We start from the raw sequence: 10288 nt of genomic DNA on the forward strand, positions 1-10288 counted from the left end.
GGGTGACCTGGAAGCCGAGGACTTTCTTGAAGTTATACAAGATAATTTCCTTAAGCAGGTAGTTACTGAGCCTACCAGAGGAGATAACATATTAGACTTAGTCCTAACCAATAATGGGAACTTGCTACGTGAGTTGGAGGTGGGCGGAGAGTTAGGAAATAGTGATCACAGAACGGTTCGTTTTAGGTTAGACTGGGCGGTAACCCGTGATCCAAACCCAGTGTTAGTGCCAGATTTTAGAAGAGCAAACTACGAGGGGCTTCGAAGATATCTTGAAGGGGTAAACTGGGATAATTTAGGGATTCATGAGGGCCAGAACTGCGGATTGGAGAGCCAGGAGAACCAGGTAGAAATGTCTTACAATAATTTAGTTAGAGTAATAGTAGAGGGGCAAGAACAGCATATACCACAGCGAACACTTAGAAAAGAAAACAATGATCCTAAGTGGATGACTCGTGGACTAAAACACGAGATTGGGTTAAAGAAGGGAATTTATCAGAAAATAAAGAATGGGGAAACACATCTCAGGGGACGGTACGTCGAACTATCTAGATTAGTTAAGAAAAACACCAGGATAGCGAAAAAGAACTATGAGATCAAAGTAGCAAATGAGGCGAAAAGTAATCCTAAGGGCTTCTTTCAGATGTATAGAACAAAAACACGGGAGAAAATTGGACCGCTGAAATCAAACACAGGGGAGCTAGTAGAAAATTACGAAAATATGAGCACATTGTTGAACGACTACTTCCTTTCAGTATTCACACAGGAGGATCGAACGACTATACCGGAAAGAGTTCAGGTGTACGAGGGCGGGGATGGCGATAAATTGAGGGATATAATCATTACCAGGCAAGTAGTTCAGGATGAGATAGATAAGCTTAAGAAGAACAAGTCGCCAGGTCCTGACGGGATATTTCCGAGGGTATTAAAGGAGCTAGGTGATATAATCAGTGACCACTAACCGACATCTTTAAGATGTCGGTAAATACTAACTATGTGCCGAGCCTATGGAAAGTAGCTAATGTGACGCCGATTTTTAAAAAGGGGACAGGTCAGTTGCTTCAAACTATCGCCCAATTAGCTTAACATCGGTTATAGGGAAGATGCTGGAGTCCATAATAGCCAGGAACATTCAGGAGCATTTAGAGAAACATAGCAATTCACGACTCACAGCATGGGTTCACAAAGGTAGGTCATGCCTCACCAATCTCTTGTCCTTCTACAATAAAGTATTTGAGGCGGTTGACAGAGATGAAAATTATGATGTAATCTATCTTGATTTTAGTAAAGCGTTTGACAAAGTTCCTCACCAACGACTGCTGCTTAAATTACAGGCTCACGGAGTAGAGGGTAAAGTTTTGAACTGGGTCAAGGCGTGGCTTAGCAATAGGAAGCAAAGAGTGCAAATCAATGGTAAAAGATCTGACTGGGGATGTGTTACGAGTGGGGTCCCACAAGGTTCGGTATTAGGTCCACTTTTGTTTATTATTTATATCAATGACTTAGACACAGGAATTAGTAGTGATGTTAGCAAATTTGCAGATGATACCAAGATCGGTAGAGTAATTGAGTCGGATCAGGACGCTAGTATTCTCCAGGGTGAACTCAACAGATTATATGACTGGGCGGATAAATGGCAGATGGAGTTCAATGTAGGGAAGTGCAGTATTCTGAGTGTAGGTAGGAACAACCCTCACATAACTATTGCTTAAATGACACTCTCATAAGTAGGTCTGGGTGCGAGAGGGATTTAGGGGTCTTAGTGAGCTCTGATCTCCGTCCAAGGGCACAATGCATTCAAGCTAGAAATCGAGCTAATAGGGTACTGGGATTTATTTCAAGGAGCGTAAGCAACAGAAGCCCCGAAGTCTTCCTCAAACTATATTTAGCATTAGTTAGACCTCATCTTGACTATGCGGTTCAGTTCTGGTCACCCTACTATAGAATGGATATCAAAATGTTAGAATCGGTGCAGAGGAGGATGACTAAGATGATTCAGGGGTTGAGAAACTTGCCATACGAGGAAAGACTCAAACAGTTAAACTTGCATTCTCTAGAAAGGCGAAGGGTGCGTGGAGACATGATCGAGGTTTATAAATGGATGAAGGGCTTTAATAAGGGAGACATTCATAAGGTTTTGTTGGTAAGAGCACCGGGTAGGACACGAAGTAACGGGTTTAAACTGGATAAATTCAGATTCAACAGGGACATAGGCAAAAATTGGTTTACTAATAGGGTGGTGGATGAGTGGAATAGGCTTAGCAGTCATGTGGTGAGTGCCAATACAATTGTCACATTCAAAAATAGACTAGATAAATTCATGGACAGCGATATTAGGTGGGGTTAGATACACGGGAGCTTAGGGTCAAAGGAGCTGCCTCGTACAGGCCTACCGGCCTCTTGCAGACTCCTGCGTTCTTATGTTCTTATGTTCTTATGTATATACAGTTTCAGTGAAATGAGTGAGGAGTCACCACAAACCCTGAGCACTCAAAACAGAAACCCTGCCACGGTTAAAACACTCAATCATCAACCCTTCCCAGCGACTACTGATATATCCGTGGGTAGCACCATGAAACTAAACAGATATAATTGCCTCCTTTGTTGTATAACTTTGCAACAATAAACCATCAATCATCAACCCTTCCTAGCGACTACTGATATATCCGTGGGTAGCACCATGAAACTAAACAGATATAATTGCCTCCTTTGTTGTATAACTTTGCAACAATAAACCATCAATCATCAACCCTTCCTAGCGACTACTGATATATCCGTGGGTAGCACCATGAAACTAAACAGATATAATTGCCTCCTTTGTTGTATAACTTTGCAACAATAAACCATCAATCATCAACCCTTCCTAGCGACTACTGATATATCCGTGGGTAGCACCATGAAACTAAACATATATAATTGCCTCCTTTGTTGTATAACTTTGCAACAATAAACCATCAATCAATCAACCCTTCCTAGCGGTGTTCAGACAGACATGACAGGGAGATCATGTGGGTCGGGTGGAGCTAATTTAAAACGTCATTATTTCTTTGTCTATGGCAGTAATGACCTCAAAATGAACTGCTATCCCTGCCTCCACCCTGAGTCACACACCTGCGTCTCTTTTCCTATTTGAACCATTACCGTTAATAACCAATGAGCGGTAATTCCTTGTTAATGATTAAGTAAATGGCCGCGGTGTTCAAGACGTGGATCGAGATTATGAGGGCCAGGTCAGGGTGGAGCTAATCTAAAGCGTCATTATTTTTTTTATCTAAGCCATTAATGACCTCAACATGAACTGCTATCCCTCCCTCCATCCTGAGTCATACACCTGCGTCTCTTTTCCTATTTGAACCATTACCGTTAATAACCAATGAGCGGCTGTCCAACTCCCTCATGCAAGAGTTAGCCAGCATCTTCGTTATTTCATCACTGTTACTGATGCTAAACTCTGAAGTAGCCTTTCCCTAGTTTGCATCAATACACTGCTCCAGTCGTTTCAGAATCAATAAGCCATTTCTATTCTGTTTAGGTCGTTTTACGAACAGTAGGCTATTACAGTTTTGTTTATTATATTAGTTGCTACTCGCTCTATCAAGACAGCTCCCCAATCGTTTAAAAATAAGCCATTACGATTTTTATCTCGATCCTTACAGAGACAGTATCTATTATAGTTTTGCAGGAGGCTTTTTATCTTATTTGGCACTCGCTCTTGGCTGCCTCCTCTGCTATAGGGAAAAAATAATACACGGGTAGCCTACTAATTGTTTCTTATGACCCTGTGAAGAATTGATATTTTTTCCTCTCTCCTTGTACGTGAGCGGCGCCTCCGCCTCCCCAATACACTCAAATAAGCCTATACACACCTCAAATTACACTTATATTCATTCTTACCGCATTTAATCATCATTATGAACCATAGGAGAGAGGTATTTCGATTGCCTAACGACTCACAGCATGTTTTCCTCAATCTATACTTCCGTTCCTCTTAAAAATCGTAATTGCCAATATCGTGAATTATACCTCAGACTACACTTAAATATCGTTATCAGCGCCTTTAATTACTTATATATGCCATGAAAGGGACATTTAAGCAGTAGCCTAGTTTGCCCGGGGTGAGGGGTCGGTAATTTTCAGGCTAAGGTCATCCTATAATTCCTTGTTTTCATTTATTTCATGCGGGATTTTATGCTGCCTCGCAAATCACCATGTTTTTTTGTCGTCCTTCCCCCTACCAAACTCCATATGCACAGTTCTTTCCGAAAAAAAAAAAAAAAAAAAAAACTTTCGGCCACCTCTTTTGATTCTTTTTTGTAGGAGCAGCGAGTAGCGTTTTTTTTTTTATTATTATTGTTTCCTTTTTTGTGCCCTTGAGCTGTCTCCTTTGTTGTAAAAAAAATGAAGCAAACAAATCAAAACTCACGAGAAATAAAATTGTCGTCCTCAGAATATGTAACAACGAGGAATAATATGTACTTAACCTTTTACTGAACCCTCTCGTAAAACCACAGCCTCTTATAGTACAAAAAAGAATATAGACTGGTTGTGTTAACACGCCGACATCTCTTTTCCTATCTAATCAACTGGCGCTTCTGCTGTCATGTATTCTATTGACCTATAACTGAACCCTCTCGTAAAACCATAGTCTTTTATAGTACAAAAAAAAAAATTATATAGATTGGTTGCATTAACACGCTGACATCTCTTTCACTTCCTAACCATACAAGTACTATTCTGTCGTCATATACGTATTCCTGTAAACCCAAAGCCTCCCGGAAAAGCAAAACCTCGGCATTAAAAAAAGGAAATACACGAGCACTACATCATCTGGAGCTAATGATGCTGCCGAGCCCTGGACGCGGCAGCCACGAGTAATGACCGCAGCAGCCCCGCCCACCGTCATCACTGCTCCCTGGGCGGCCCCGCACGTTAGACAAACCCGAGAACTGTAATTCCCTGTGCTCGTTAGGCCGCCTCGCACACGTCACGGGCTCGGCTGAGGGGTATATATACCTGGGACGACCACAGAAGACAGTAGTATCCTCGATACAAGGCTAAAAACAGCAATGGCGAGAAGGCAAACTTTGAGGAGTCTTCTCATACTCCTCATACTTACCAGTGACGTGCTCGCCCACGTCATCAAAATACAAAATGGTGTAGGGTGGTCGGAGTCCTTCCGAGTTCCAGCTGGCCCTGGACACTCGATGGACTCTGACCTGCAGGACCTTCCCTCCGCTAAGGACACGGTGGAATCCAGCTTGGCATCTCGCGAGGTGCTGGCGAGGTTCCTCCGTGTCGCGGACAGCAACGGACTGCACTCTGGCCCTGGTCTCGAGACGATTCGAGACCGGGCCAGGCAGGCGAAAATCGCGGCGGGCGTTTTAAGTGGGATAATCCACCGACGGAAGAGGGCCCTGGGTGACACGGATAACGAAGGTCTTACGCCTAACTGGTTCTCTCGCCTGGCCGAGAGAAATGTTATTTTTATCACCAGGGTCTTCAGATCTCGGCGGTGGGGGAGGTACAGGTACACGATGAGTGTGTCCTCCCTCATACTCTTGGTGTCCACGATCACGCAAGTGTACCTGGACAGGCAAGGTATGGGGGATATCGGCGACACCTCGACTTACCTGGATTTCTACTGGCTCCTGTACGACATACTTAATGAGGTCAAAGAGTTTGCGGACTCGAATTGCTATTACCCCACCTATTGGCCCGCCGCGTTGCTCGCCCCCGACCACTGCAATCCCTACCGCCTGGTGGAGGAGACCCGCCGTGCCTTGGAAAACAGAGGTGGTGAAATTCAGACAGAATTTAGGTCATTTACTAAATCTGGGGATTTGGTGTTGAGGATAAAAAATATCGTGCTTGAGAGACCCTAAGAAATGACCTCTTTGTTAGTGTCTTCCTAACATTATTTTTTATCTGCGGCAACTAAGTCTCCTGGAAAGTGACGCCTGAATTGTGTTTAAACTTCCTGCCTCGGGATTTCCAAGGCTTGCGTGCGGTGTTGCCTCCACCAGGCGGATGGGATGATGGGATCCAAACCCGCTGCTGACTCCACAGGTAAGAATATTTTACTGTATACTATCTTTGCTTGCGTGTTACAGCGGTGCGCGTGTTACAGCGGTGCATATTAGTTTAGTCCATGATTTTGTTATGTCCCTTTGAACTTGCCATTGCTCATTGCGTTTATCCCTCTCCTGATTGTTATTCCAGAGTGGAAGGAACTGCCTGCACCTCCTTTGTTTCTGCGGTAACGTGCGGGGAGGAAATTTAAGCCATTGCTGCCATCCGGGTAAGAATCTTTAACTGTACAATCTTGGCTTGCATGTTACAGCATTAATATTAGTGGATTCGTCCACATGGGATGTTCTCAATATGCTGTATCATTAGTCCCTTTGAAAAGACTGTTGCTCATTGGGATTCTCTCCCTAATGTTTATTCAGGGTTGTGAGGACTGACCTGAAGGACCTTCCCTCCATGATGGTCACGGTGGAATCCATCCTGATAACACAGATGCTCCTCTCCATGATGACTTGGGCAACGAAAGCCACTGCCTCGCCACGGGTAAGAATGTTTTACTGTACCATCCTTGCTTGCGTGTTACAGCAGTGTATATTATCGGCTTCGTCCACATTTTCATTCTGTATCATTAATAACTTTGTATCATTAATAACTTTGAATTGGTAATGGCTCATTAGGTTTATCCCTTCCCTAACTGTTATTCAGGAGTGAGGAACTCGCCTGAATATCCCCTTCCGGCCTTGCTGTAACGAAAGCCATTGCGATGGAGCCGTTGATCCATCACGAGTATGGATATTTTACTTGGATATCTTTGCTCGAGTATTACAGCAGTCTCTATCTCTATCTATCTCGGTTTCGTCCACATGTTCTCTATATGCTATGATTACTCTCAAACGACTATTACGTATTGGGTTTATCCCTTTCCAAATTCCTCTTCAGGAGTGAGAGGAACTGACCTGAACATCGCCTTCCTGCTTGCTGTAGGGAAAGCCTCTGCTGCTGGCCCTGCTGGAGAAAGTCTACCGTCTACGTCATTGTGCACCAGTACCCAAGACGGCCAGGCAGCTGGGAGCACAAGCCACCACACGTAAGAAATCTTTACTGTATTTTTGCCTTTAATATTACAGCGATGTATTTGGTAAGTTTCCTCCAAATCATTGTTCCCTATACGCTATTTGATTAGTGTCTGAAACGAGAACTGCTCATCGGTTTGTGTTGTTCATTTCCTAATTGTTACTCCGTGTGGAAGGAAGTCTGCACCCACGCGGTCATTCTCCAAAATGGCGCATCGAGTCGGTTGTTCCCTGAATCCCCTGCAAAGCCCTCTCTCTGTGATGGCCACGGTGGAATCTAACATGATGGCACAGCCGCTGGCGAGTGTTGGAGTCTGACTACTCTCTGGCCCTGAGCTCGAGACTTCAGATGAAGCCAGACAACCGAATATCTCCCCTGCTCCTCCCCGCGGTGCTTGCCTTGCCTTGCCTTGCCGAGTGTACAAGGTTGTGCACAACTATAGCGACGGAATGGATCACATTATACACTTGGGTGCCGATGAACACTGCTATTACCCGACATACTGGCCCGTCTCGTTGCTCGCCCCTGACCACTGCAACCAACACTGCCTTCGATAGAGCCTTTGCTGCCACCAGGTTATATTTTTTTACTATTCTGGTATCAATTTTTATCCTTCTCTTGCATATTAGAGCATTATTGTCCACATGTGAATGTTCTCAATTTAAGTATTCTAGTCCTTTCTCGCAAGTTATTCATGATTTTTTCCGTTTCCCAGCTGTCTCGATTTCATTCCCCTTGTTGTCCACAGGAGTGGGCGAGTGGAACCTGGCCTGGACCTCCCCTTCATGCTGTTCCTCCTGGAGAAAGTTTACCTCCCCTTAATGATCCTGCTGGAGAAAGTCTGCCGTCCCTTCCTGGTGAATTCAGTTTGAAGTTCAACCCCTGCGTATTCTAGGGCCCGGCGGTGACCGTCTTTAGATTCAGTGACCTGCCCGAGTTCAGTTTGAACTTTATCCCCTGCGTTTTCTAAGGCCCGGCGGTGACTGTCTTTAGATTCGGTGACATGCCCGAGTTCAGTTTGAACTTCATCCCCTGCGTTTTCTAAGGCCCGGCGGTGACTGTCTTTAGATTCAGTGACATGTCTGAGTTCAGTTTGAACTTTATCCCCTGCGTTTTCTAAGGCCCGGCGGTGACAGTCTTTAGATTCAGTGACATAAGAACATAAGAACATAAGAACGCAGGAGTCTGCAAGAGGCCGGTAGGCCTGTACGAGGCAGCTCCTTTGACCCTAAGCTCCCGTGTATCTAACCCCACCTAATATCGCTGTCCATGAATTTATCTAGTCTATTTTTGAATGTGACAATTGTATTGGCACTCACCACATGACTGCTAAGCCTATTCCACTCATCCACCACCCTATTAGTAAACCAATTTTTGCCTATGTCCCTGTTGAATCTGAATTTATCCAGTTTAAACCCGTTACTTCGTGTCCTACCCGGTTCTCTTACCAACAAAACCTTATGAATGTCTCCCTTATTAAAGCCCTTCATCCATTTATAAACCTCGATCATGTCTCCACGCACCCTTCGCCTTTCTAGAGAATGCAAGTTTAACTGTTTGAGTCTTTCCTCGTATGGCAAGTTTCTCAACCCCTGAATCCTCTTAGTCATCCTCCTCTGCACCGATTCTAACATTTTGATATCCATTCTATAGTAGGGTGACCAGAACTGAACCGCATAGTCAAGATGAGGTCTAACTAATGCTAAATATAGTTTGAGGAAGACTGGGGCTTCTGTTGCTTACGCCCTTGAAATAAATCCCAGTACCCTATTAGCTCGATTTCTAGCTTGAATGCATTGTGCCCTTGGACGGAGATCAGAGCTCACTAAGACCCTAAATCCCTCTCGCACCCAGACCTACTTATGAGAGTGTCATTTAAGCAATAGTTATGTGAGGGGTTGTTCCTACCTACACTCAGAATACTGCACTTCCCTACATTGAACTCCATCTGCCATTTATCCGCCCAGTCATATAATCTGTTGAGTTCACCTTGGAGAATACTAGCGTCCTGATCCGACTCAATTACTCTACCGATCTTGGTATCATCTGCAAATTTACTAACATCACTACTAATTCCTGTGTCTAAGTCATTGATATAAATAATAAACAAAGTGGACCTAATACCGAACCTTGTGGGACCCCACTCGTAACACATCCCCAGTCAGATCTTTTACCATTGATTTGCACTTTGCTTCCTATTGCTAAGCCACGCCTTGACCCAGTTCAAAACTTTACCCTCTACTCCGTGAGCCTGTAATTTAAGCAACAGTCGTTGGTGAGGAACTTTGTCAAACGCTTTACTAAAATCAAGATAGATTACATCATAATTTTCATCTCGGTCAACCGCCTCAAATACTTTATTGTAGAAGGACAAGAGATTGGTGAGGCATGACCTACCTTTTGTGAACCCATGCTGCGAGTCGTGAATTGCTATGTTTCTCTAAATGCTCCTGAATGTTCCTGGCTATTATGGACTCCAGCATCTTCCTATAACCGATGTTAAGCTAATTGGGCGATAGTTTGAAGCAACTGACCTGTCCCCCTTTTTTAAAAATCGGCGTCACATTAGCTACTTTCCAGAGGCTCGGCACATAGACAGTATTTACCGACATCTTAAAGATGTCGGTTAGTGGTCACTGATTATATCACCTAGCTCCTTTAATACCCTCGAAATATCCCGTCAGGACCTGGCGACTTGTTCTTCTTAAGCTTATCTATCTCATCCTGAACTACTTGCCTGGTAATGATTATATCCCTCAATTTATCGCCATCCCCGCCCTCGTACACCTGAACTCTTTCCGGTATAGTCGTTCGATCCTCCTGTGTGAATACTGAAAGGAAGTAGTCGTTCAACAATGTGCTCATATTTTCGTAATGTTCTACTAGCTCACCTGTGGTTGATTTCAGAGTTCCAATTTTCTCCAGTGTTGGTGTTCTATACATCTGAAAGAAGCCCTTATGATTACTTGTCTCATCATTTGATACTTTGATCTCATAGTTCTTTTTTGCTATCCTGGTGTTTTCTTAACTAATCTAGATAGTTCGACGTACCGGCCCCTGAGATGTGTTTCCATTCTTTATTTTCTGATAAATTCCCTTCTTTAACCCAATCTCGTGTTTTAGTCCACGAGTCATCCACTTAGGATCATTGTTTTCTTTTCTAAGTGTTCGCTGTGGTATATGCTGT

At 43.9% G+C, this 10288-nt stretch overlaps 1 long non-coding RNA gene across 2 annotated transcripts; it reads left to right on the forward strand.

The window, feature by feature from the left end:
* The first annotated feature begins 5220 nt into the window (after window positions 1–5220).
* Window positions 5221–7915, forward strand: LOC126990001 (uncharacterized). Of its 2 annotated transcripts, none has more exons than XR_007743938.1 (5): window positions 5221–6066; window positions 6220–6298; window positions 6450–6570; window positions 6967–7114; window positions 7277–7915. It is a non-coding gene; the product is annotated as an uncharacterized LOC126990001 (long non-coding RNA). The 2 variants fall into 2 exon arrangements; XR_007743939.1 differs by having other exon boundaries at window positions 7281–7915.
* Window positions 7916–10288: the final 2373 nt, after the last annotated feature.

Source organism: Eriocheir sinensis, unplaced genomic scaffold, assembly GCF_024679095.1.
Source record: "Eriocheir sinensis breed Jianghai 21 unplaced genomic scaffold, ASM2467909v1 Scaffold1404, whole genome shotgun sequence".
Lineage (NCBI taxonomy): Eukaryota > Metazoa > Arthropoda > Malacostraca > Decapoda > Varunidae > Eriocheir > Eriocheir sinensis.